Below are 24,016 nucleotides of genomic sequence, written 5' to 3'. Positions count from 1 at the left end.
AAGGAGAGGGATAGAGCAGAGGGTTCCCTGGGTAGGAAATGCACTTCTAGAAATAGGTTTCCCATCCTGAAGCTACAACCAGGACCTGGCTGAGGGTGATAAGAATAAATGAGTGTTCTTTAAGTTCCATTTAACTGATATATATGTGGATCACCTCAAGGTTAGATACTAAAATGTACTATTAAATACTTATCCCAGAGGAAGAAATGCAAATTCATGCTGAACTAATCCCTCCTGGGGAGATATTAAGCTTGGGCCAGTTTTCCAAGGTTTAATGAGCTGCAGAGGAGGACACCACTCTTCCATCTGCTGCCCCCGGCTTAAAGTCACAACCATGAGACAGCCGGACTTCATCAGTGTTTAAAATGAAGACTGGTGAGTTCCCAGTCAGCAGAAAGAGGGCCACTGAAGGTCAGGCACAGGGAAGAGCATCACTTTCAGCCCAGATCCCTGAGACATTTTCAGCTGATGAGAATTCTGGGTGACATGGCCTGTATTCAAAGGGTTGTTTCTGCTTTCTACTTATTTTCTGGATGAATTGTTCTTAAGGAGCTATGGGTCACATGAAGAGCCATTTACTAAGTCCCTCACATTTATATTCAAGTTTATGGTTTTTCTTTCTTCTTTTTTTTTGGAATTTAATCTTTATTTACAGGATATGTAAGATATGAAATTCCACATAGAAATAAGAAACCCATTTAGAGGACAAGTTTCATACAGAATGTACAGTTTGGAACTGTTCAAGTATAGTTTTGTTGTAAAAAGTGCTACAATAACAAACCACATTTAAAAAGAACTCATAGTAGAAAAAAAGTAAGACAAACTTACACCGAACATAGTACACAACAAACTTTATGCCTCAGCTGTACAGCCTAGAAGTTAAAGGTCCCAGGAGTCCCATCTTGAACTTGAAAGGTATAGCCCCCAGAGGTAGTTTTTGGCACAACATTTTGATCTTCTTCTTCCTCTACTGAAAAATACTTCTCAATCAAATTTAATGAGGCCTTGTACACAGACTCATTTTCGTGGTTCTGTAGAGCTTCAGTTTTGTCCAAAGCTCCACATTCTTCAATCATTATACTCAGTTTTTCAGTTTCACCTAGTTTCTCGGCAGCCTTAGAGAGAACACCAATGAGAAATGGGACTAATCCATGATCGACAACTTGCTGTATCTGGTCCTGTCAGCCAGCTGTGATGTTTGACATTGTCCACGTAGCTTCCTTCTGAATATTAGTTTTGGGATTAGTTAGCAGGCTTGGAAAGCTGCAAGTGCACCTGCATCTATCACAACTTGAGTCTGTTCATCTGTTCCAGTCACAATATTCCCTATGGCTCGTAAAGCAGGAGTCACAATTGGCAGTTCAGAAGCTCCCAGAAGCTTCACAAGTTGAGGCACAACTTGTTTTCACAACCATTTCAATGTGTTCATCTGGACCATCAGTAAGGTAGGAAATAGCCCAGCAGGTATCCGCTAGTACTTCTGGATCATCATGATGCAGGAGACAACTAAAGTGGGAAGAATTTGCTCAACAGCATCTAATATGGGTGCAGGATTCTTATTGCAACAAAGGTATGAAAGTGTCCAGGTGAGATTATGTAAGTAAGCACATGCTAAAGTTGACACATCAGGAACTGCAAGAAGAGCCAGCAGTGGGTCCACTGCGCCATATTTGATAACCAAGTCTCGGAAAACTAAACCATCACCTGTGATGTTTCCTAGAGCGCACACAGCTTGTTCACTGGTGTGAGCGTGTGGAGATGCCAAGAGAGAAATGAATGCTGGGATAGCACCTCCATCCACCACAGCCTTGGTCTGTTCTCATGTCCCAGAAGCAATGTTAGTTGGAGCCCATGCAGACTCAAACTGAATGGGACTACAATCAGTTCTGCCCAAAAAGGATACAAATTTCGGAATCAAACCAGCCCAGATTATGTTGTCTGTGGGGGGCTGTTTTTCCCAAGAAAGCAATTTCCTAGGAGGACTAGCAGCTTGAGTAGCTTGGAGTTGGCTTTCCAAATTGTTGCTGTTTATGCCTTTGACAATGTCATCAACAGACCAATTCACAGTGCCCTGGTTGTGGTTTTCCTGTAGTAGCGAAGTAGCATCACCAGGAAAGGAGCTTACATTTCTCCTTTTCAGTATCTGGTCACCCTTCTTAGCTTTCCTCAGCTCCACATTAATTTCTATTCGGCGCTGCCTCATTTCTGTACTGTCTTTTCCCTTGTTCTTGAAACTGTTAAGCTGGATAGTTGGTGAATTAGCATTGTCATTGGTGGATGTGGTTATGAGACAAAGGGAGGAAGCTGCACAGCAGGCTCAGTCTTCCACAGGAGGCAGCTCACAGGTTGCGGATCATGGTTTTTCTTTAAACAAATTTTCTTGTATCATTATAAAATTATGTCAAAATGTTAATAAAAAGAAAGAAAAAGGGAATTAAAGGGGTTGGGGTTGGGGTTCAGTGGTAGAGCACTCATCTAGCATGCATGAGGCCCTGGGTTCAATCCTCAGCACCACATAAAAATAAAATAAAGGTATTGTGTTCACCTACAACTAAAAATATATATATTAAAAAAGGGAATTATGTCTCTATTCCTACACAGAGATAATTTTTAAATTCGTGCTGTTTTTCATGCCTTACTATGACTGCATAATTTCTAGTAGTTGAGGTCATATGAATTGTTCTCCTTTTCCACTTGTCCTTATGTCACAAGCATTTCCTGTGTCAATACATAGTTGCTTTATTCTTCTTTTTAAGATAAAGTTTACACATAGTAAAATTCACTCCTATTTATTGTACAGTTCTGTGAGTCTGACCAATGTCTACCAGCAGAATAAAAATGTAGAACAGGCAAAATAAAAAGTGTCATTAAGTGTGTAGGACACCAACTGAAAGACCTCCCAGTGGTCAAAGCTAGAACAATTTGAGCAACCAGGTAAAGACAGGAGTATTGTGTTATAGCCCAAAGTGTAAAAGACATATCTATGTATCTGTACTGATATGAAACAAATGATGGAATGATTTAATAAGTGGAGGAGAAGGGATGAATTTCCCATGCAGAAAAATTTCTAATAAAGTATTTAGAGAGTCCACCCTAAAGAGGAGGAGCATAATTCCCACTCCTTCAGTAAGAGCTGCACATACTGGCTTCCTTCTGAAATGTATAGTATAGAAAGGGGCAGGGTAGTGAATGAGAGGAGTGTTAATGTTGAGAAATCTGACAAACATTACCACAGCCAGGTTGTCAAGGTCAAGGTCAATAGTCAAAAATCACATCTATTGCCTGTACTCTTGATATATTGTGATAAAAGTGACATTTTACCTCTGTGTTCTGTCTCATTTAACCAAGTCTAATCTTGAGAAAGACATCTCCAAAAGAGAGGCAAACTCCAGGGAAGAGGTGTCCTAAAATATACCTGATCTGTACTACTCAAAACTGTCAAGCTCATCAAACACTAGGGAAGGCTGAGAGAAGCCAGGGAGAGAGGAAGACTCACGTTATGTGATGAATTAGATGGGCCCCTGGATCAAACAAAAAATCATTAGGTAAAAAATAAGGAACTCTGAATAGGCTGTAGACTTGGTTGACAGTAATCTGTCAATATTGGATTATTAATTGTAAAAAATATTAATGTAAGATGTTAATAATAGAAGAATCTATCCATAGCTCTATGCTGTGGATAAAGCTCTATGATAAATGCTCAATTTCTCTGTAAACCTTAAAATATTTTTAAATTTATCAATTAAAAGAACCCTGCCAAATTATTTTCCAAAAAAGGTTGTATTATTTGCATCCCTGCTATCAATGCCTGAATGTTTCATCTGCTCTGTATCATCACTAGCATGCCATTTGTTAATATGGTTAATTTATTTCATTTCAGTCACATGAATTGGTATATTACATGTTCTCTGAAAAGTTGCTGTTCACATCTTTTGCCATTTATCTTTTTTATTGTTTTCTAATTTTTGAAGTTTGACAGATTTTATGTATTGCAGATCTGAGATTTTTATCAGATATGTACCTTGAAGATTTTCTGCAATCTGCGGCTTGTTTTTTTATTCTCTTAAAGCATCTTTTAAAGAGCATAAACTCTTAATTTACATATGTTTGTGTGTGTGTGTATAGTTAGTTATAGTGGACACAATACCTTTATTTTATTTAATTATATGTGGTGCTGAGTATCAAACCCAGTGCCTCATAAGTGCTAGGCAAGTGCTCTACTGCTAAGCCACAACCCCAGCCCCAAATTCTTATTTGTTTTTTATTGTAAACAAATGGGATACATGTTGTTTCTGTTTGTACATGGAGTAAAGGCATACCATTTGTGTAATCATAATTTTACATAGGGTAATGTTGTTTGATTCATTCTGTTATTTTTTCCCTTCTCCCACACCCCTCCCTCCCCTCTTTTCCCTCTATACAGTCCTTCCTTCCTCCATTCTTGCCTCCCTAACCCTAACCCTAACCCTAACCCTAACACTAACCCCTCCCACCCCCCATTATGTGTCATCATCCGCTTATCAGCGAGATCATTTGTCCTTTGGTTTTTTGAGATTGGCTTATCTCACTTAGCATGATATTCTCCACCCAAATTCTTAATTTTTATGAAGTTCAATTTACCAATTTTTCTTTTATGGATTTTGCTTTTGATGGTGTATCTATGAATCTTATCTAATTCAAAGTCACAGAGATTTTCTCCTAGAAATTTAAAATTTTAGGTTTCATATTTAGATTTATGATCCATTTTGAATTAATTTTTGTATAGATTGTGAATTGAAGTTATTTATTTATTTATTTTTGCACATAAAATTCAATGGTTCCAGTGACATTTGGTGAAGTGATAATTCTTTCTCCATGAAAGTCTTTAGACCTTTCTCTCAAACCAGTTGATTGTATACATGTGGGTTATTGCTGGACTGACTGCCCTTTTCTTATTTGTTTCATTTATTTATTTGTCTCTTTCTGCCAATATCTGTCATGATTACTGTAACTTTAAAGTAGCTATTAAAATCAGAGAACTCAAACTTTGTACTTCTTTTTAAATAGTGTTTGTCTGTTTGGATTTCCTTGTCTTTCCAAGGATATTTTAGAATTAGCATGTTGATTAAATCCTGCTGGGATTTTGATTAGAATTGCACTGAATCTATGGGTCAATTCTGGGGAGATTGACATCTTTCCAGATTTGTATGCATGGTTATCGCTCCATTTAATTTGTTCTTCTTGGTTTAATCTGTGCTGTGTACTTTTCAGAGTACAGATCTTGCAATATTCTGTTAGATTTATAGTTAAACATTTTCCACTTTTGAAGATAATGTAAATGGAACTTTCTCGAAATGATTCTCTAATTGTTCATTGCTAGTATATAGAAATGCAACTGATTTTGTATATTGACTTTATATCCTGCAACTTTACTAGTTCTAGAAGTCTTTTTTTGTGGATTTATTGGCATTTTCTTTGTTTTCTGTGATTAAAAGCAGTTTTATTTCTTCCTTTCGAAAAACTTTGTTTCTCTTTTTCTTTTCTTGCCTTAATACTACTAGCACTTGGATGATGGTGAAGTGTAGGATTAATGAGAGTGTACATCTTATCTTGTTCCCAATCTCAGGGGCAAGGGATTAGATTCTCAACATTTTATTGGGATGTCTTAACTTATTTTAGTCATATAAATAGGTATACTGTATCTTCTCTTCAACATTTAGTGTGATGTTAATTGTAAATCCTTGGTGGATGCTTTTTCTCAGAATTAGGGAGTTTCCTTTTAGTCCCAGTTTCCTGAGAATTTTTATTATAAATAAATATTGCATTTAGTCACAGGTTTTTTTTTTTTTTTTGGGTCTATTGAGATGGCCACATGCTATTCCCTCTTTTGTCTACTCCTATGGTGAATTAAATTGATTGATTTTTCTAAGTTGAATCAGTCTGAATACCTGCTATAAATCCTATTTGATTATGATATATTATCCCTTTTGCATACTATTTCCATTTGCCAGAAACTTGGTGAGGGCCTTTGTGTCTATGTTCAAGAGGGATATTCGTCTGTAGTCTTACTTCCTTGTAGTATTTTTGTCTAGTTTTTATACCAAGTCAATAGTTGTTAATAAAACATGTTGGGATGTTTTATCTCCATTTGTACTTCTGGAAACATTTGTGAAATTGGAATTATTTCTTCATTCAATATTTGGCAGAATTCACAAGTAAAGTTCCCTGTGCCTGGAGGTTTCTACTTGTTTGTATTGTTACTTTGTTCTTCTTTAATCATGTATTTAATTTCTTGTAGAGTATGAACTGATTAGGATCTTTGTAGTTGAATTTCCATCTTTTAAGGAATTTGTGCGTATCATCAAAATTATTGAGATTATGGGTACAGAGCTATTTCTGGTAGTCTCTCATTATATTTTAATGTCTGCGATGATATTTTCTCTTTCTTCCAAAGATTTGTAATTTTTGTGTTCTCTTATTTTTTTCTGGGCAGGCTGGCTAGAGGTCTGTCAATTTTACTGTTTTTGTCAAACCAACAGCTATTGGTTTCATTGTTCATGCCTGTTTATCTGTTCTCAAGGTTGATTATTTCTACTTCCTATTATTTCCTTTCTTCTGCTTGCTTTGGATTTGTTTTGCTTCCATTTATAGTCTTTTAAGGTAAAATTTAGATCACTAATTTGAAACTTTTTTTTATTTCCTAATACAAGCTTTAATTGCCAAAATTTCCCTCCGAGCATTGCTTTTAGTTCGTTTCACAGATTTTGATGTGCTGTGTCTCTATTTGTACTCTCAATCTAGCCAGCAGAATCCTTTAAGCAAACATGAGAATTGCCTTCCAGGATTTTAAAACAATGTCAGTGTCCAAACCTTCCCAAGACATGCGAGTTGGAAAATCTGGGAGCAGGGTTTAGGTGTTTCTTTGTTGTAAAAACTCCCCAGGATGTTCTAATGTTCACTCCAGGCTGAGAGTTCCTGCTCTAATCTTACTGAAAGCAGCTTCCAAATTGTCATGTGCCAATGTTCCTCGGATGCTTGTTGAAAGTGCATACTATTTACCCATCCCTAGATTTTTTATTCATCAGATGTATAGTTGTCTGTGAAAACACAATTTTAAAAATAACTTATGCAATTCTGGTGTAAGTGGGCCTCCGATTACATTTGTGAAAATCTGCTTTAGAAATCTGTAAAATAGGCAGTGAGCTTCCGCTGTAGTCCCAGCTGTATGTTTTCAAGGAGCGAAAACCAGCCAGGTACTGTTGGCACCCTTGGAGAGGGTACCCTCTCCCTAAGCCATGGTGGTGCAGGACAAGTCTATGGTGCAACCCGTCTAGTGTACTGGGACACCTGGGGTGGCATCATACTGCTACTGCTGCCCCGAACATCACTTCCAGGGCCAGCTAAATGACTGTCACAGATTTCAGGCCTTTATTCATGTGGTTTGCTCAACCTAAATGCCTTCCTCTCCTTAGCTCCTTACTACCTTACTCTTCCTGCCACATCACCCAGGAAGCCTTCTCTTGCCCCTCCTCCGAGACCAGAAGTCTCCAGACCTCTCCAGTCCAGATGAGGTGCCTCTTCTCAGGACCTCAGAGCCTCTCTCAATCTCACTCTCAGGATGAATTATTTTCTAGATCACCAGGATTCCCTGGCAAGCCCGTGAGGACAAGTCTGGTCTTCTTTAATTTCAGTGTTTCGCTAAAGGCTGGGGCGCAATAGAGCCACCCTAAATATGGGTGGGTCAAAACATGAGCTGATCTAAATCAAGTGCTTTGCAAATGGGGGCACCTCTCTATTTCACCTTCCCACTGACTCTAATTTAGTGCACCATCACTATAGGGACTTCCTGTGTGCTCCGGACCACCTAATCTGTTTGGGTGTCGCAGGTTGAGGAGCAGAGGCTGGCTATCCAAGTCTCCAGCCTAGGGTCTGCAGACAGAAATGACTGAGAATATTGTTTGACTGAATGACCAGAAGGAAAGAAAGAAGGAAAAAGCCCAGAGATACACAGAATGAGGACACAAAACCCCCATTAAGTCCTGAATCACTAAAGAAAAACTCAAAGTTTTGCTTATTAGATTCTAATCGCACTTAAATATTCAAACCAACTTCCAGGCTAGGTAGAAGAGACATAAAATCAGAGAAGAACTTTAGTTTCTTTGGAAAACAGGATACGTGAGAATATTTTTAACATTTCAGTTAATGGGTTAATGTAATGAATGTAGGTCAAAGAAATGTAGTTGTGTAAAGAAGTGTTTAAGCTGCTGCCAACAAAGATGTTCAATCTCCCTGAAGGAAACTCAGTTTCCAGGCCCTTTAGAAACATCCATTTACAAGTAATCAAATTGATAAACACAGTATTTCTCAATGTGCCTCCCAGGGAACTTGTTTATCACAGCATGTTGTATTTTGCTGTAGGCACTAGTAAGTAGCAAAATTGCTTTTCTTTAAGAAATAATAGAAATTCACACACATTCTCCATAGTTATTCAAAGCAGAGATAGTTTTTTAATACATAGAAATAAGTGCATGAGTTCTTTTTTAATTTAAAGAATCAAATTATATCCTATTGGGTGTAACACCAGTTAAAGAGCAGGTAATATAATTGTCTCTGTGAGCTGGACAGAACTGTTTGGAATTCATTGGTTAAGACTGCATTCAGTCAATCAGAAATATTTATTGAGTACCTATTATGTGTCAGCCACTGTTGAATAATGATACAAGATGATATTACACCACATTAGGGTGAGGTGGAAAGAGTTTTGAACAGGAAATCTTATTTTAATCCTGCGAATGTCTTATGGAGTTCTTTGCCACCTCTGACCTCTAGTTTGCATGTGGGAGATATGTAGATGGGGGCCTGGACTGCATGACCTCCAGGGTCCCCTACATTTGTCATCTAGGTCCACGGGTGACTGGATAAATTTTTGCAATGAATCTTTGCAAAGATGATTTCAACGTGGGAGGAGTTTGCTACACTAAGTTCAATACAGGAATAGGCTGAGGGAGTTGCTTATGTGTCTGGTGTAATTGAAAGAGTGTGTTCTTAATGATTTTCCAAGGGATGTGGAACATGGGTAGAAGGTGAATGGAAAAGGACTGAAAAATTGCTGGTGAGAATTGGGTATGTTTCTTTATGTGTGTACTTTCATGGCAGTGGACCATAGCCAAAATGAGCACTGAACTGGAAGCCAGGCTTAATGTTGACTGCATAGGGCATCAGGAAGAGAAATGCTTCATGATAGTCCCAGAGTCGATATTTCTCTGCCCCACTCAGTTGTTAGCTGCCTGAGGTCTCCCTTTCTCATTCCTTATGTGTATGAGGTTGGGAAGTGTACAATAGCTTCAGACAGCAATTGATGCATAGAGTATATGAGATAATATATGTAAATACTTAAAGTTATGCACAGCACTGAGAAAGTTCTAGAATATCTATTTTATTTCTGGTATAAAAATGCTATGATCTAGGATTTTCCTTTTTTATGTTTTTCTTAGTATATTATAATTATACATAATAGTATAAGCCTACATAATAATGTGTCAGCCACATAATGGCCTACATAATAGTGACATACTCATATACGAACACAACAATTTACTCTAATTCATGCCTGAGTATTTCCACTTTCCTTCCCCACCTCTTTCCCCTGTGCCCCTTCTTCTATTCTTCTGGTATTCCTTTTATTTATTTATATATATATTTTTCCAAAGGAAATGAGATCAGCATACTATAGTCATATATGTGTTCCAATGTTTATAGGTGTGCAATTCACAATAGCCAAGTTATAGAATCGACCTAGGTATCTGTCAACAGATGAATGAATAAAGAAAATGTGGCACCTATACACAGTGGAGTTCTACTCAGTAGTAAGGCAAAATGAAATGATGTCACTGTGGGTAAATGGATGGAACTTTGAATGTTTTCCCTCACATGCAGAACCTAGAGGCAAAGAAGGAATAATAATAATAAAAAGATGGAGCTCTCATGAAAATAGAATGTGGATCAGTACAGGAGAGGTACAGGGTCAAGGGGGAAGGCAAAAGGAGGGAAAGGAGAACTGGGAAATAAGATGAAACAAACAGGGACTGGGGAGATAGCTCAGTCAGTAGAGTGCTTGCCTTGTAAGCACAAGGCCCTGGGTTCGATCCCCAGCACAAAAAAAAAAAAAAAAAAAAAAAAATGCTACCTGCATGCATGAATATACCATGGTGTATCCCACTTTTATGTATGATTTAAACACACCAATTGGGTTTTTATTGTAGGACCAAACCGTCAACACCTGTTACTTTGGAATTTTTCTCTCGGATGACTTCTATTTGTGCTTTCTGATACTGAGGTATGTGTTCTCTTTTCCAGAGATTTCCAGGTATAGGCTTTTAAGTGTTTCCCCCAGCTCGCAATACTCCTTTGGCTAGAGCATCATCTACCTGCTGTCAGTTTTCTTCCTAACGCACAGTGGTAATTAGGTTACACCTGCTCGACTTCTACCGTGGCTCCCTACTGCTCACGAACAAATCCCCACCTGGTCAAGCTCACCGTGATTCAGACCCACGGCTTTACAGCTTCACCTTCCCACATCACGTCACAGCGCCCCTTGCACACCAACCTAGTGGTCCTCAAATCGAAGTGTGCTTCGGAGTCCTCTGGGTGGTTTGCTCAAGCCCACCCTTCTGGCCCCATGCCCCATGTTGTGAGTCACTGAGACTGAGGTGGGGGCTGGAACATCTGCTTTTCTGAAAAAGGCCCTGGTGACCCTGATGCTACTTGTCTCGGGGAATCACACTTTAAGACCCTTTTTTCTAACCGCACAGACCCCTGGTTCTCTGGGGGATGTATCTGGTGTGTCCTTGGCATTTTCTCCAGCTCTTTCCTTCGGCTCCCATGGTTGGTAGAAGCCCACTGTTTTTTAGAAAGCCCCTCTTGACCTCCAGGCAGCTCGGGAGGAAGCACTGGCTCATGTTTATATCTGCAGTATGCTGCTTATCTTCTAGTTTAGTATTCACACCATTTTGCATGGTGTTGGAGTTGATTGTGTGTTTGCCCTCTCTCTCATTCAAACATCAAGCCCATGAGGGAAGGGACCACATTTCAATAATCCCCGGATCCTCAAAAGAGTCGAGTTTCACCGCGGTGCGTAGGAGGCAGCCCCAGTAATTACACATCCGTTTATTTTTTCCCCCCTTTCTCTGATTATTGCAGCTCCCAGGGGAGACAGCAATCTTATGGGTAGCATTCACCCCTCCTTCGGCAATAGAAGGATTTGCACCATTTATGTGCCTGAACTAATGGATTCCGCAGGCCGCGTTAGAGAGAAATTCACAAAGGTTAGAGAGAGATCAGCCTAAATTCTGATTCAAAGCAACCTAGATCAGAAAGAGGCTGAACCCCATTGCAGTAAGTCAAGCTGTCGTGGGGAACACTCCAAAGTCAACTCCAATGTAATGAGGTGTTTGAATTATTTTTAAAAGAAATAGTTCCAGAAGCTATTTCTTTTCTATGAATAGTCCTTTCTTCCACTGAATGTGCAGGGAAGAACCAAGGGAATTAGTAATGAAGCCAGAGTAAGTACACAGTCTGGAGAAAGTTTTGTTGAAAGTAAATTTTGGGGAATGTAATACAATCAATCTCCTTAAATACCCTGTCAGTTCCCAAAGAGCACAGAGTGAGCCCAGTTCTCCCACATGACTTCCTGCTCCCTGTTAGCCAGGAAGGTGCTTCTTAGCCTCTCTCTTGACCTTGACTCTCTCTTGAACTCCAGTTCCTATTGCTGGTCTTCTTCACTCTTTATGCCCTACACTGTCCTTAAAGGATCCCACCTGACCCTGTGACTCCCTCTGTCATCTTGCTGCTAATAGGTGCATCCAGGCTAGACCTTCCTCTGGAGCCTCAGGTCCCTGGAGCCAACTCTTTTCTCACTTCCCTTTGCTGTCACATGGGTATCTCAGTAAGCCCTCACACTAATACATCATTTTCCCAGTTCTGGGGCCATTTTCAGGGTGTCTATTATGAAGAACATGGAATCAGTACAGCCACTTTGGGAAATGTTCTATCACTCCTACTAAACTGAACTGCATATGACCCCAAAGTTCTACTCCTAGGTAGAGAGCTGGCAGAAATGCTGACATGTATTCACCAAAGGATATTACAAGAATGTTTATATGCACGTTATTGGTAATATTCCCAAAATGAATGCTAGCGTGAGGGTCTACTAACTATAGAATGGATACATAAATTGGTTTATTTATATGATGAAATTCCATAGAGCAACAGTAATATGCAAACTATGTGGAACACCAGGAATGAATCACACAAACATGCCATTGGGGGGAAAAAGCCATGAGGCAGATAAAAAAGAATACACACTGTTTCTATTTACACAAAGTTCAGAGGCAAATGATATGAAGCTATTGTCAGGAGAGGGAATCCCACTTGGACTGTGTGATGGGAAGGAAGCCCAGGGACCTTGGGGGCCGGGGTGCTCCTGTCCTCCATCCCATTGCTAATGCATGTGATAGTGTTGAGTTTGAGCTACACATTTCAGAGCTGGCACTTTTCTCTATGTAGCTTATACTTCAGTAAAAATTATCAGAAAAAGGAAATGAACACAAGCCAGGCTGTCAGTCTTTCTTCAGTCATTGTTCAAGCATTTTAATGGCTTTCTGCTGCTTATCAAATTAAATAAATACTTCCTAGTTTCACACACACACACACACACACACACACACACACATATATATATACATATAATTATATATACAATTTCCCAATCTAGTCCTCAGGTGGCCTTTTCACTCTTATCTCGAAATTAAAAAGCATATAAACTCTACCTAACTCCCTGTCATTCTCTGTACAATCCTCAAGCCTCAAGTCCATTTGGCAGGCTTCCAGGCATGCCCTTTCTTGGTGATGAGCTCCTAATCATTAATAATACCAGATTCAAATGTCACCTCTTCCTAGAGACTTCCAAGTCTCCTCCAGGAAGAGTAAGTTCCACTAGGATATGTTCCTACTGTAACATTCATCACATTGCATTATCCTCCTTCCCTGGTGGAAGCAGTGTAGTATAGTGGGGAAAGGGAGAATGTAGGAGTCTTGGGTTTGATTTCCCCCTTTGTGCATTACTATCAGTGAAGCCTTAAATTACATGAACTCTCTGAGTTTCAGGCTCTTCTGTGAAATGGGGACAGTAATATTTACCAAATGAAGTTGTCACAAGGATGAGAAATGTGCACATTCTGCAAAAAAATCTGTTTGAATTTTCATAGGGATTGTATTGACCATGTCATCCAATGGAGAGAGAATTTAGTTTTTAAATGTATGAACATTATTCATTTCATTAGGTCTTCTTTCATTTCTCTTAGCTACGTTTTTGTAGTTTTTAATATAAGGGTGTTGCATATTTTTTACTGGACTTAGTCCAGGTTCTTGAGTTTTAAAAAAAAGCTCTGGTAAATTAAATTCTATAGCTTCAATTTCTGGTTATTGCTAGTACTTAGACATTTTTACTGTAATCTTGATATGTAATTTATTAGTTTTATTATGTTATCATAAATATAAATAAAAACAAGACTGTGATATTTGCTACTAACAAAATGACATTACCTGTGAATGAGACTTTACTTCTTCTGTTTTAAACAATTTATCTTTTATGCTTTTGTTTTGTCTTATTTCAGGAACCAGGACTCCTTGTACAGTGTTGATTAGAAGTGGTGAGAGGACATTTTGCCTTAACTGATCCAGAAGCTGCACAGTGAACTTGTGTCAGAAAGTTCTCTGTTTCTTAATAGGCAAGTGCACAGCTAAGGCAGGAACCATTCTGAGTAGTCCATCCTGTGACAGGAGTCTAGGAGAGCATAGTAAATTTACTGTATTGTCCTGACAGGGCCTACCATGTGGCTAGGGTGTACCTAGCAAGGAGGGCTCAATTCAGAAAAACAGAAGAGAGTGCAACTTATTTTCCCTTTGAGTCTGGTGGTTCCTATGAGCTGCTAAAGAGGATCAGGAAACTTAAGAGGCAGGTGTGAACACACCAGAATTAAGCCTGGGCAGTGGAACATATGAGACCTATGGAGGGTTGGCTCCCTTGCCCTGTGGGTAGAATTCTTGGGAATCTCCTGAGATCCAGACTACCAGCAGAGATTTGTTCCTATCTGGCCTTAAGGGGTATGTTGATCTACTGGGTGTGTTGGTGTAATATCCCCAGAGCAATAAGCACCCAACAATTCCTTAAGGCCTATTTAGACCTAAGCCTCAGTTACAAAACTTTTCTCATAGAACTCTGTAGCTGCCCCACATTAAGAGTTCATTGATCTGGTCTATGCAGACAAAACTCCAATCAAGAATACTTCTCATTCCATTCTACCTTACACTGGAGAGAAGGGAAGCTGAGAGCCATTTCAATAAGCTTCAATTTTAGGTCACTCCAGCAAGCAGCTTGTTGAGCAACACAAAAAAGAGGAAGAGGTTAACAACTCCCAGCCCTCAAATTCTCTCTCTCTCTCTTTCTCTCTCTCATAACCTTAGAATAAGTAGAAAGAAGAAAAATTGGGCATAGGCAGTAACCATACATCTTTATCCACTCTTTTGATCACCTCAAAGGAGTCAACTCTTTCATTTTTCCTTAAGAATATTTTTTCTGTTTTATTTATTTTGATGTTTTTGCTAAGCTGATTGATGTATGGAAATACATACATATTGGTTTATTTTTTTCATTTTAGAACTTTTGATGATAGTTATTTGTCTTTTGAGGGTTAGGGTTTCTGATTTATTTTTGTTTTGTTTTAATTTTGTTTGTTTCTCTTATTTATTTTTCTCTCATTTATTCTCCTGCTAACAGTCAAATTCTCTTATTTCCTTTTTCTCACCCTTTATTTTTTCTTTTTTCTCTCTTCTCTCCTTTCCTTATATACAATCATCACTTGCTTCTCTTGGGCAGTCTTTCTGTTCAGATTTTAAATATTACAAACGTTCTTCCACCTTCCTATCACATTTTCTTTTCTCTTAACAAAGTGTACTTTTACCATATTTTAGAACTATTTGGTTTATATAACTCCTGCCCCCACCATTCATTCATGTTGTTATAGTACTACGTATTAGTACTACGGATGACATAGTGGATTCCTGTTTTTACTTTGATACCAGATCTAGTTCATGACTATTTATTGATTTTGCTGCTGGCAATTGCTGACCCAACCATTTTGTTTTTGTGGTAATTAGTGTTGTAGATATCACAGTAGTCACTGGGTATTTATTTTAACATCATATATCATTTGCTTTGGTTGTTGCTATTGTTTGTTTCTTCCTTTTTTTGAGGTCTTGGGAATCTACAGGTACATTACAAATTTGGGCAAAGGCTCTGTTGATGAACCAAACACAGCCAAATAACAGTTCAACTTGCTTCACAGAAAGACTAATCATACTCAAACATCAGTTATACTTTAATTCAAAGAGTAGAAGAAACAAAACCTCCAAACTAATGACAAGGCCCAAGTAGGAAAAGTTGAGGGGGAACCACAGGTCCCACTCATGGACATCCACTCCTATAGAAAAAACAGAATTAGCACCAAGGCAGTGAATATCATATCTATAATGGATTTTAATCTAGAAAACTCTAGGACACTTTGGCAAGAGAAGGCTGTGCCTTAAAAAGGCCCACATTTAAGAGTGGAAGAGAAATACTTCCCAACAGATGCTTTAAAATCAACACAGGAATATAAAAAATATGAAAAAATAAGGTAACACAGTGCCTCCTAAAGTTCATAATTCATCAGCAACTGACTTCAAAGATCATGAAGTGGATGAAATATCAGATAAAGAATTCAAAAGAATGATTATATAATTGATCAATAAATTCCAATATAACAAAGAAAAATAACTGAATAAATTAAGGAAGTCAGTATAGGGTATGAATGAGAAAGTTAATAATGAGATAGAGGTATTGAAAAAGGACCAAATAGAATGAATGACAAAATAAATCGAATAAAATGTTCAGTTGAAAGTCTCAGTAATAGAATAGACCATGGCAAAGACAGAATCTCAGAGTTGAAAAACAAAATGGTCAACCTTGAACATTTAGACAGTGTTAATAAAAAGGAAACAAATAACTATGACCAGAATATGCAAGAACTATGGGACAGCATCAAGAGACTAATTTAAGAATCATTGGAATTGAAGAGGGTTGTGAGATGCAGGTTAATGGCATGGATAATTTCTTCAGGGAAGGAATAACAGAAAATTTTCCAAACTTCGGGAATGAGATGGACATCCAGATACAGGATTCATTCAGAACCTCAAATGAACAAAATCAAAAATAACCTCCCCACAACACATTATAATTAAAAAGTCTAACATAGAGAACAAGGATAGAATTTTAAAAGTCTCAAGAGAAAATTATTGATTCACATTTGGAGGCAAACCAATTAGAATTACTTCCAATTTCTAAATACAAACTCTAAAATTCAGGAAGGCTTGGAATAATGTGTTCCAGGCCCATTCTGAGTCTTGAAAGAAAATAACTGTCAACCAAGATTGCTATATCCAGCAAGCTATCCTTTAGAACTGAAGAAGAAATAAAAACTTTCCAAGATAGGTAGAGAAAAGAATTCATGAGCACCTGGCAGAGTAGAAAATACTTAAAGCAATACTTCACAGAGAAGAAATTGAAATTAAACCTCAGAGCTCACAAGTGGACAAATCTCTTTTCAAGAGTAGCTAATGAAATGAGAAACAGGACCAAATTAAACTTTAGAAATCAATCCAAATGGCAGAAATTAGTAAACATCTCTCTATAATAACATTGAATGTAAATGGACTCAACTTTCCAATTAAAAGACGTAGGCTGCCAGAATGGATTAAAAGAATAAGACCCAACTATATGTTGTCTACAAAAAACTCTTCTTACAGGTAAAAACAACTAAAGGATGAAAGTGAAAGAAAATGAAACTCATGCCGTGTAAATGGAGCCCCCAAAGAAGCAGGAACAGCTACTCTCATATTCAACAAAGCAGAATTGTAGTCAAAACTAATCAGAAGAGACAAGAAATGTCATTTAACATTGATAAAGGGAACAATCTAAACAGGAAGATATAATAATAGTAAATATTTATACCTCAAATGTTGGTTCACCTAATTATATAAAAAGGCACGACTTGAATTAAAGCCTCAGATAGACTACAGTACAATAATGCTGGGTGATATCAGAGAACCTCTCTCACCAATAGGTAATCCAGACATAAACTCAGTTAAGACTTTTTGGACCTGAAAAACAAATGGACTTAACAGATATCTATAAAATATTTCATCTAGCAACAGCTGCATAAACTTTCTTCTCAGTGGTTCATGAAAACTTCTCCAAAATAGAACTTATTTTAGGCTACAAGACAACTCTTAGCAAATACAAAAAACAATGATATAATTCCTTGTATCATATCAGGTCAAACAAAATGAAATTACAAATCAAAACCAAAAAGCCCTACAGAAACATAAAACACATGGAGATTGAACAATACAATGATGAATGATGAATAGGTGATAGAAGTCAGGGAAGAAATTTAAAAATTTTTAGAATCAAATAAAACTTGTGATACAAAGAACCTCTGGGATGCTATGAGGGTGGTTCTAAAAGGAAAGTTTATAGCCCTGAATGCCTACATAAGAAAATCAGAAAGATCCCAGATAAACAACCTAATGATACATTTTGAGGTCCTTAAAAAAGAACAAACCAATTCCCAAAATCAGTAGAAGGAAGGACATAATTAACATAAGAACTGAAATCAATGAATTTGAGAATTAAAAAAATACAAGAGATCATTGAAACAAAGAGGTTTCTTTGAAAAGGTAAATTGATAATCCCTCAGCCAAATTAACTAAAAGAATAAAAAAGAAGACTCAAATTAATAAGATTAAAGATGAAAAAGGAGAGACCACCATAGATATCACAAATATTCAGATGATAATTAGGGACTATTTTGAAAATTTATACTCCAATAAATTAGAAAGCTTAGAAGAAATGGACACATTTCTAGACACATATGATCTGTCAGAGTTGAATCAAGATGACATAGAAAACCTAAATAGACCAATAATTAGCAATGATGTAGAAGCTGTAAAAAAAAACTTTCCAACAAAGAAAAGTCCAAGACCAGATGGATTCTTAGCTGAATTTTAGCATACCTTTAAAGAAGAACAATGCTCCTCAAATCATTACATGAAATAGAGAGGAATGGAACATTTCTAAATTCATTCTATGAAGCTAATATCATGCTTATAAGACCACGTAAAGACACATCAAGGAAAGAATACTACAAATCAATGTCCTTTATGAACTTAGATGTAAAAATACTTAATAAATACTATCATATTGTATTCAATAATACATTAAGAATATTGTACATCATGACCATGTAGGTTTTATTCCTGGGATGCAAGGATGGATTAACATACATGAATCAAAAAATATAATTTATTGCATAAATAGAATTGAGGGCAAAAATCACATAGTCATTTAAATAGATATAGAGAAAGCCTTTGACAAAATTCAGCACCTATTCATGATAAAACACTAAAGAAACCAGAGATAGACAGAACCCTCTGGAATATCATCAATGCTATATACAACACACATCATAGTGAATGAGGAAAAACTGAAAGAATTTCCCTTAAAATCTGGAACAAGACAAGGATGTCCACTCTCACCACTCCTAGTCAATATAATACTAGAAATTCTAGTCAGAACAATTAGCAAGAGAAGAACATAAAAGGGATTAAAAAAGGGAAGGAGAAATTGATGATCATTATTTGAGATGTTATGATTCCATACTTAGAAGATCCAAAAAACTCCACCAGAAGAGCAAAGTAGCAGGTTACAAAATCAACGTACAATAATCGATAGGTTTCTACCCAAACCATGAATCTGCTGAGAAAGAAATCAAAAAACTATTCCATTCACAATAGCCTCAAAAAACACAACAAAGAAACATACAAAATCCCAGAAATAAATTTAACTGAGGAGGTGAAATATATCTACAATGAAAACAACAGAGCATTGAAGAAAGAAACCGATAAAGACACAAGAAGGTGGAAAGACCTTCCATGGTCATATTCTTGGAAAGGCAGCATTAATATTGTTAAAATGGTCATGCAATCAAAAGTGGACTATACCTTCAATGCAATCACCATCAAAATACCAGTGACATTCTTCATGGAACTAGAAAAAATAGTCCTAACATTCATTCAGAAGAATATAAAAGACCCAGAATAGCCAAAGCAATTCTAAGCCAAAAAAAGCAAGGTTGGAGGCATCATCACACCTCACTTCAAATTACACTATAGAACTCTAAAAACTCCCTGGTACTGGCAGCAAAACAGACACATAGACCAACGGTACAGAATAGAAGACACAGACCCTCAACAAAGGAGCTAAAATATACACTGGAGAGAAGTCAACCTTTCTGACAAATGATTCTGAGAAAACTGCTTACTCATATATAGAAAAATGAAACTGGATCCTTATTTCTCACCCTGCACAAAAAGCAACTCAAAATGGATTAAAGACCTAGAAATTAGAGAAACTAAGTAACTCCTAGAAGAAAACATAGTTCAATCCTGCAACATACAAGCAGAGGCAACAACTGTCTCAATAGAACCCCTAAAGCTCAGGAAATAATGCCAAGAGTTAATAAATGAGATAACATCGAATTAAAAGTTTTCGGTACAACAAAGGAAACAATTAAGAATGTGAAGAGAAAACCTACAGAATAGGGGGAATCCTTATTTGCTACTCTTTTGACAGAGAATTAATATCCAGAACATATAAATAACTAAAAAACTTAACATAAAAAAAACCCAATTCATAAATGGGCAAATGAACTAGACAGACACTTCTCAAAAGAAGAAATACAAATGACCAACAAATGTGTGAAAAAATGTTCAATGTCATTAGCAATTGGTGAAATGCAAACAAAAACTGCACTGAGATTTCATTTTACTCCATTTAGAATGGCAACCATCAGGAATACGAACAATAGTAAATGCTGAGGAGAATGTGGATACAAGGGAACATTTTTACACAGTTGACAGGATTGTAAATCACTACAACCACTATGGAAATCTGTATGGGGGTTCCTCAAAAACCAGGAATGGACCACCATATGATTCAGCTATACTACTCCTTGTTATTTATCCTGAAGAATTAACATCATCTTACTACAGTGATACACACATACTCATGTTTATAACAGCACAATAAACAATAGCCAAACAATGAAACCAGCCTTTGTGTTCATTAATAGATGAACAGATTAAGAAAATGTGGTCTATATATACAATAGAGTTTTTGTTTCTTTCAAAAAAGTTTATTTGTCCATAGTTTGGGAGGCAAAAGTCCAAACAACGTATTCCAACTCAAGTGAGGGTCCCTTTAGCCATGTCCTATTGTAAACAATGGAGTTTTATTCAACAATAAAGAAGAATGAATTATGTCTTTTGTGAGAAAATGGATGGAACTGAGAACACTATATTGAATGAAATAAGCCAAACTCAGAAATTCAAGGGTGTTGGGAGAAATCCCAGTTCTTGGCTGGCAGCAGTGAATGTCTCAAGTGTGTAAGGAAAACTTTCTGGGAGGAGCGTTCTGCTTCGGCTACCTAGGAAAGTAAACAATTGCCCCAAATTGACTCAGTGTTACCAAGGGAACCCGTTTAGGAACCCGGTGGCCTGATCCCCCGTGGCACATTGTGATTGGGCAAGAAACCTATAAAATGTTTAGCTATTCCCACAATAGACGAGTTTGCAGGCTGCTCACCACAAGCCTGCTTCCACCCAGCTCCCGGAGTCTGGGGTCTTGATTCTGCACCCTTACCCCATGTCTGAGCTAGCCCGGCACAAGAGAAACTACACAAGGGTTCTATGTTTTCTCTCATAGGTGGAGAGAAAAAAGTAGAGAGGAAAAAGGAAAAGAAAGCCGGGGTGGGGAGCTCATGAACACTGCAGGGAGATCAGCAGAGCAGAGGAAGGGGACCCCGGGGGAGGAAAGAGGTGAGGGAAAGAGGAAATACTGGGAATGATATAGGCCAAATTATGTGGTTATACTGTGTCCACGTAAAAATATGTAACAATAAATCCTACAAAAATAGGTGACATAAGTCCATTATGTTCAACTACAACACACCAGTTAAAAATATGGAAAAAAAATTATACGCGTCTAGAGGAGTTACAAACAGTATAGAGTTCTGGTCTATCCTTCACTCAGCTTCTCCTAATGTTAATATTATATTACCATGCTAAATTTGACAGAATTAGGAAATTAACACTGTACAATTCTATTAATTAAGAACAATTCAGATGCCACAAGTTCTTATACTGAAGTCTCCCCCGACCCCCAGTTCCACGGTTCAATGAAGGATACGACTGACCTTTGTTTTTTAATTTCCTTCAATTTGTGATCTGTTTTTTGTCCTTTCTTTTCTTTTTTTTTTTTAAATTTTTTATTTCTCTGACAGTTTTGTTAAGCATAGGTGACAAAATTTTTTCCTTATCTTTTTCATTAAGTTTAATCATTTTGGATTTAATGAATTAATCTTTTCTATATGAGCCATAGCTCAAATGTAATTTTTTTTTTTTCCTGAGTATGTTTTAGCACCATTTGCTGAAATGTTTACACCTTTTTCACTCAAGGGCCTTTGTGTCTTTGTCAAAAGTCAGTTTTCTATGTATGTGTGAGCTAATTTTTGAACTATTTTACTTCACTGATCTTCTTGTCTATCCTTAAGGCAATTCAGCTTTGCCTGAATCACTGTAACTTTGTAAGAAGTCACAAAATTAGGTAGTGTTAACCCTTCTAGTTTGTTCTTTTTCAAATTTATTTTGACTATTCTAGGTCTTCTCAATTTCCAGTTTGCATTTTAGAATCAGTTTGTCGGTTTCCATAGAAAAGACTGCTTGAGATTTTTGTTGTTGTTCTTTTGTTTTTTTTTAACCACTATTGAACCCAGGGGCTGGTGCTTAACCACTGAGTCACATCGCCAGGCACCACACACCCTTTCTATTTTTTATTTTGAGACTAGATCTTGATAAGTTGCAGAGGGCCTGACTAAATTGCTGAGGCTGGTTTTGAACTTGAGATGCTCCTGTCTCAGGTTCCAGAGCTGCTGGAATTGCAGATGTGCCCCATCTTGCCTGAGTTCTGATTGAGTTCTGATTGGTATTGAATCAAATATCTGGTTAAGTTGGGGGAGAATGAACATACTATGTATGTATGCTATTACTTTTTTGCTTTGGCTTTGACAATTCTTAATATAGGAAATTCAGTTTTCTTTTTACTGGTTTTCTTTTATTTATTTGTATGGCTTTTCCCCCAACATTTCATCTTAATGCATATGTGTTTTCTATTTAGAATGTGTTTCTGATAAGCAGCATCTACTCCACTCTTGTCTTTTTATCCAATCTTTTAATTAACTGAGGGTATTTTAGATTAGGTGTGATTATTGAAATGATTGGATTTAAATTTATAAGGTGGTTATTTGTTGACTATCTGTTTCCCTTGTTAGTCGTTCACCTTTTCTACTATCTTTTTGGAATAATTGAGCATATTTTGACTCCATTTTTCTTGTGCTACTTTCTTTCTCTCTCCATCCCTTCCCTCTCCCCCTAATCCCTGTCTCTTCCTTCCTTCTTTCTCCTTTCTTTCTGTGGTTTCTTAGGAGTCCTTTACTTTTTACTTTTCACAGTCTACCTTTAAGCAAAGTGCTCTTCAGGTAGAGTGCAAGATCCTTAAAAGCCATACCGGTGTACCCTCTCCTGAACTTTAAGCTACTGTTACTCATTTTAATTCTAGGTAGATCCCATATGATATTATTGTTACTTTTACTTTAAATACTTGATTATCTTTAAAAGAGTTTCAGGAAAGAATAGATTGCATTTGCTTGCACATTTGCCATTTCTAGTACTCTTCCTTTCTTTTCGTTCACAGACATTTTCTCATATCATTTTTCTTATGTGTTTATCTTCTATGTGCTAGTCTTCTGGTTTCTTGAAAGTATGGAATGGATTTGTAATAGCATCTATAGTTAATCCCACTGATATTATTTACTAATGCCATACTGTTGCCTCCTTAACTTAAAGAAAGGAGGTTGGCATCTAAATGGTAAGTCCTACGTTAGTGTGTTTTGAGCCTCCAGTTTCTCTCTCTCCCTTCTACATTCTCCAGTTTTGAGCTCTGTGTTCCATCCACTGCGTTTGGGATGTGAGTGATAAATCACATGTTTGTGGTGACTGTGTTATCATATTTATATCCTACCATTTTCAGAGTTGGATCAGAAATTTAATGCATGTTCAAAATCCATTTAGTTTTTGAAATATTGGTGACAACAACATTTAAACAGATATTGAATTGGTCTGCTGTCCATATGATTGAATCTCATTCATCTTGCCACTAGATCTCAGTGTGAATCCCTGACCTGGATGATTTAATTAATGCTGGCTGAATGTTGTGATCATGTGGCCTTATTTTAAACTATTTGCTAGTGATTTATTTTCTAATCTAAAATGAGTTTTAAAAAAAAGGCTACTTGATTGAGGGACTCACTTTGGGCATGATTTTAAATTTTTAAACAAGTTAAGGTAAAATTGACAATGCAAAATTTACCTTAGTGAAGTGTACAGATGAGTGGTTTCTAATACATTCATAAGGTTGTTCAACACCCATCATTGTCTAATAGTAGCCTATTTTTGTAACCCATCTGAGAAACTGTGTACCTATTAGCAATTTACACATTACCCTTTATCATCCTCTAGCAACCACTAATTATTTTCTGTCTCCATGGATTTGCATATTTTGGGCATTTCATATAGATAAAATTGTACAAAACATTTTATCTTGGATGTTGCTACTTTCCCTTGGCATAATGTTTTCAAGGTTCATCCACATTGTAGCACATATCAGTATTTCATTCCTTTGTATGACCATGTGATATTGATTTGAAAGAACACACATTTTGTTTATCCGTTCACCAGCCAATGTTCAGTTGTTCCCAACTTTTGG

At 37.1% G+C, this 24,016-nt stretch overlaps 1 pseudogene; it reads right to left on the bottom strand.

Moving 5' to 3' along the window:
* Positions 1-872: 872 nt before the first annotated feature.
* On the bottom strand, positions 873-22,757 carry LOC124962916 (importin subunit alpha-1-like; annotated as a pseudogene).
* Between the last annotated feature and the right edge of the window lie 1,259 nt (positions 22,758-24,016).

This window comes from Sciurus carolinensis, chromosome 13 (genome assembly GCF_902686445.1).
Source record: "Sciurus carolinensis chromosome 13, mSciCar1.2, whole genome shotgun sequence".
Taxonomy (NCBI): domain Eukaryota; kingdom Metazoa; phylum Chordata; class Mammalia; order Rodentia; family Sciuridae; genus Sciurus; species Sciurus carolinensis.
Note: the sequence above shows the minus strand (reverse complement) of the source record. Positions and strands in the feature narration are given on the sequence as shown.